This window comes from Amia ocellicauda, chromosome 18, assembly GCF_036373705.1.
Source record: "Amia ocellicauda isolate fAmiCal2 chromosome 18, fAmiCal2.hap1, whole genome shotgun sequence".
Classification (NCBI taxonomy): domain Eukaryota; kingdom Metazoa; phylum Chordata; class Actinopteri; order Amiiformes; family Amiidae; genus Amia; species Amia ocellicauda.
The window spans coordinates 17766048-17771304 of record NC_089867.1 but is presented as its reverse complement, the minus strand read 5'-3'; the positions used below and the strand labels follow the sequence as shown (position 1 = coordinate 17771304).

General features: G+C 40.9%; 1 long non-coding RNA gene across 1 annotated transcript; it reads left to right on the top strand.

Moving 5' to 3' along the window:
- The first annotated feature begins 1397 nt into the window (after positions 1-1397).
- On the top strand, positions 1398-4899 carry LOC136713663 (uncharacterized). Its single transcript, XR_010804966.1, has 4 exons — positions 1398-1640; positions 3383-3457; positions 4357-4417; positions 4804-4899. It is a non-coding gene; the product is annotated as an uncharacterized LOC136713663 (long non-coding RNA).
- The last annotated feature ends 358 nt before the right edge of the window (positions 4900-5257 follow it).

The window sequence follows — 5257 nt, the reverse complement described above, 5'->3', positions numbered from 1 at the left end:
GTGGTCCAGTTCTGATGCTCATGTGCCCATTGTAGGTGCTCTCGGCAGTGGACAGGGGTCAGCATGGGCACCCTGACTGGTCTGCGGCTACGCAGCCCCATACGCAACAAACTGCGATGCACTGTGTGTTCTGACACCTTTCTATCTGAACCAGCATTCACTTTTTCAGTAATTTGAGCTACAGTAGCTTGTCTGTTGGATCGGACCACACGGGCCAGCCTTCGCTCCCCACGTGCATCAATGAGCCTTGGCCGCCCATGACCCTGTCGCCGGTTCACCTCTTTTCCTTCCTTGGACACTTTTGATAGGTACTAACCACTGCAGACCAGGAACACCCCACAAGAGCTGCAGTTTTGAAGATGCTCTAACCCAGTCGTCTAGCCATCACAATTTGGCCCTTGTCAAAGTCACTCAGATCCTTAAGCTTGCCCATTTTTCCTGCTTCTAACACATCAACTTTGATTTTGACAAGTGAAAATGTTCACTTGCTGCCTAATATATCCCACCCACTGACCGGTGCCATGATAACGAGATTATCAGTGTATTCACTTCACCTGTCAGTGGTCATAATGTTATGGCTGATCGGTGTATGTATAGAAGCAAGGCATCAGATTATCACTGGGGGGGGTAGTCATTTCCTTCCATGGCCTCAGCTAAAATACGTGTCTGGCTATTTTCATATATTCATTATACTAGTGCCTTCTTTACTGAATCAAAACACTGACCTGCCCACCAATCATTAATGTTAAACTTGTAATCCGTTTTTATGTATCACCCATAGAGAAGTGCCTATATATATATATATATATATATATATATATATATATATATATATATATATATATATCCATAAATATTTGGACAGTGACACAATTGTCTTAATTTTGATTCTATATGCCACCACAATGGACTTGAAAGGAAACAATCAAGTGTAACTGCTTGTTCTTGGGGTGTTTTGCCTTAAGTTTGCCTTCAGAAATCGAGACAAACCAATCAGAGAGACATTATTAGAAATAAACCCCACATATCTTGTAACAAAATTGTAAAACATAAGCCAGCCACAGTTGCAGGTGCCATTGCTGCTAGACTTCAGTCGGTTATCTGATGTGTTCTGATTTGAGGTGATTTTAATTCCGTTTAATAAAGATATATATTTGCTGCCTGCCAGGACGCTTCCAGAGCATGCCTCGGCACGCTGGTAGCGCAGATTGCCGCAGTTCTGCGCGATTCTGCGCTGCTCCACCAATGGGATCGTTGCGATTGTGCAGCTCTGCGCAGAACTGCGGCAATCTGCGCTACCAGAACACGACCGCTGTTCTCGAGTTTTGAACAAGTTCCAACTTGTCCAGCGACGACCTGAAATAAGAGTGAAAGGGCGCCTTGCATGTAGTTTAGACAGCAGCCTGGACACGCAGTGTATGAGGGCAGCTCGCAGTTTCGTCTTTTTATACTCTTATCGTCGGTTTGTGAATCGCAATGTCGCAAGGCTGCATTGATCTCTTGTTTATGTCAGGTTCACACTTTAACGCAATGAACCGCACATTGTGCTGCTTCAAAGTTTATACATTAATAATTATTTAGCCTAGTGGAGTGTGCAGCCGGGACCCTGTGGATCCGGAGCGTGTGGGGCAGCAGCAACGGTAAGGCAATTTTATTAATGAGCATGTAGCAGACAAACTACTGCACAAAAACAACATTTAAATAGATGTATTAAAAATCTCCTTTGGAAAAACAATAAAAATAGATGAAGGTATATTTTAAGAAAAGTGTATACCTATATTCGCAGATTGCATTCACTATCACCCGTGCAGTATTTTAACCATAGCTCGTTTTGTTTGATACAATATCATCCGATCTCATTATTTAATTATCTGTTGTATTATTATTTTATTAGTATACAGTACGAAGTTTTAACATATTGCCATAAGGTCATAGAACAAAGTGCGCACTGGCCCTTTAAGAGTGTCGTAATGCGAAACATTTGCTGGTGCTCTATTCCGCAAAGCAGCATTTGAGCCGTGGAGTCGGGCGAGCGGACGCGCTGCTCCCCGGCCCACAGCAGGGGGCGCTGTGTGAGCGAAAGCGTGCCGAGTATTGCATCGCAATCATGTTGCAACAGAAAGACTGCCGACACAACACGGCCTCTGCTGTGAAGAGGGGATATCCTTGTCATCCGCGCAGCTGTAGTCTTGTCGCAATCTGAAGCGACTGGCAGTGCTGCATTGTAATGCTGTAGTGATTGCAATGAATCAAACCGAAACAAAACCTAGTGTTTTAGTTTTGCAGACCTTTACAATGAACACGTTTGCTCTTATAAATGCTGCTGGAGAAGGCAGAGGCTATTGCTAATTCGCCAAGAGGCGTTACACTGATGAAATGATAGTGAAATACGTTGACTGTTCCAGGACAATAATGTAAAACGATGTGACATGCGCTCTAATATGAAATACACTGGTGCTTCTCATGGAAGTTTTTTCAATTTTTGCAAAGCTTTGAAATACCAATTGTTTAAACATAGCTATATATATAAATACATGTAGGTGCAGTGTGGAATACGTGACTTACAGTTGCTTAGTATGACTGTCCATTTATTTCACTTCACTTTTTGTACTTCACCTGTTTTTTCTTGTTCTCCTTTAAAGAATAATAATGTTGATGAGTTAACTAAGCTTACATTACTAGATGCATCGAAAAAAAACAGGATGCATCTACTCAACCAACCCTTGTACAGTAATAAAGAGAAATACTGTTAGGTATGTGTACTGTATTAATATAGCTGTACATAAGACAACATTGCACATTTTGTTTTTTGTATTTTGTAATTGACTCCGCAAGCAGTTTCAGGAAGGAGGAGGGAGAACAACATGCAAAGCCCCAGAGACATGCCAGGTGTAATCAGGTTATCAGCTAACAGGGTCTCCATTCTCCCGACTTTATACTGACCTTCAAGTGTTTGAGAGCGAAGGCAGTTTTTCACATTGAAGAGTCCAAATAATCGAGAGAGGGATGCATGGTCAATCAAGGAATTTATTACGAGCGGCCACAAGGAAGAGGTGTTTGAGAGGCGATCCCAAGAACAGTCTTGGAGAAGTTACAAACTACAGGCATTCTTATGCATACCAGACAGGAGAGAAAGATAACAGGGCCCACACATCTTTCCCGTGATGAGTGCAACTGTTCAAGAAGACCCATATATGGCTAAAATGGGGATAAATTAATATATATGTTATGTTTAATATAAGGGGGGCTAGTATGATGTATCAAGCCCAAATTGCGGGTGAAAACTGGTTCTTATCAAACCCTGTTATTTTAGTTATCAGGGTTGAACTATAACACAGTACATAGCACAGTAAGACAGTATATTCCTGATATTGCCTTTCAGCGCATGTTGGAGACGAGTTTACATTCACACCACCGACCAGAACGACCACCACAGCACCTGGAACGTACTGTGAAGGTAAGATACTGCATGTTCTGATAGCGCTCAGTGTTGTGCAATAATAACCAGTCATTCAACATGTTTTTTTCCGAAACAACTAACACGAGACCAAGGGGAGAAGTATGAGTGGAGTCACACATACAGTTTGTTTTATATTAAGCAATTTTAAAAAAGCAGGTCCATCCCCGCTGCTTACTTAATGTGTAATCGCCAGATAATGTCATTTCAGATGATTAGAAATGTGTGAACGGGAACACATCTGAACTCATTGGTAACAAAGATCACCTGTAAAATGACATTTAGTTGCATGGATTTCCTGTGAGAGATTCACAGCTCAAGATTATATTTTTCTTTACTTGCATTTCCTGAATTGCATTCAATCGATTTTTCTTTCTCCAGCTTTCCTCACTGAGAAGAGTTTTATCCTGAATGTTTTGACTTTGTTGACACCAGTACTCTTAGGTAGAGAGGCCTTTCTTTTCTGAAATGCATTAAACAATTTGCTTCATTCATATTGATCCACAAAGAGTCCGCAGCATTAAGGTAGTAGGTGTGCACTTTTTCACTATGTTTTAAAAAAACATCTAAAATCTTTTATTTATGAGCCCCATTTGAAAGAGTAACGTTTTTTCAGTAGTTACAAATCATTGTCACTTATTAAAATAAACTTTAATTGTATTTTTTCTTTCTGTGTGACATCCAAACATTTTGCATCTCTTTCAACCTTGCTGGAATTTCAGGTGTGGAAACGTCTATCTGTGTTGTCTTCCATGTATGTGCAAAAAGTGTAGATTTTTGTTAGTGTTTGGTCAAAACCTTAATGTTAACAGCCCCCCTTGACTTAATATGAAGAGTTCAGAAACTGAGGTGACACAATATCTCAGTTCACGTGCTTGTGCTTTTCCACTTCTCTGCAGCTAGGTGGCATCAGGACAAAGTATGAGGCCACTGGTCTTAACGTGATGGAAAGTCAAGTCAGTGAGTAAAGCTTGAGTCCTGGGCGAGACAAGATCCCTAAATGGTCGAAGCTTTGTGCGGGTTAAAAATTAAAATTTGGTAATGCTACTGAAATTGGGGGGAAATTGACCATCAAAGAAAATAATGAAATAGAAGACAGTTCAACTTTCCAGACTCATAAATCACATTTTGTCAATTTACACAGTTCATTTCAGTTATTTTTACGAACGCAAAAGATGTGTCCCAGTTTTATTTTTGCTTGAGCCAAGGAAATAATTGCCCTGTCCACGGAGACTATCTATATTGTGAGAGAACCCACCTTTCTCACATTGAAGGGAACACTGTAGGTTCATATTTAAATTAGCCATGTGTAGGATTAACTACAAGTTCTTCTTCTGTTGTTACAGAAAAGTCACCTAAAAATGTGGTTTCTGTGGCACCGGATCATTCATGCTGTTCTGGAATGTCTAAAGCAAATGAAATAAAGCTGTGATGTGCAAGTGCCTGATGTCTAATACTTTGTACCAACTTCAAATACAGGGGAACATGTCATTAGCGATTCATTATGTCTCACTGAGTTTATTTTGGGGGTGGAAGTGTGCTGGATTCTCTCAGAGCTGTCTGGATTGGCAATGATGAATGTTACGGCTTTTGCTCTGGGAGACTGAACCTCTAGCTGTTCTCAGTTAAGTTACTTTCACACCGAGGGATCTGATGCCATTGCAATGGTGCAGGAAAAGTGTTCGGGGGGGTGGAGCTTTAGGTTCTCCAGTGAAACGGTCAGTTTCATGTTTATCCCTTCAAACTTGCCACACTATGAGATGCTTCTGTAGCTCTTCTTTTCCACAAATTACCTCCTGA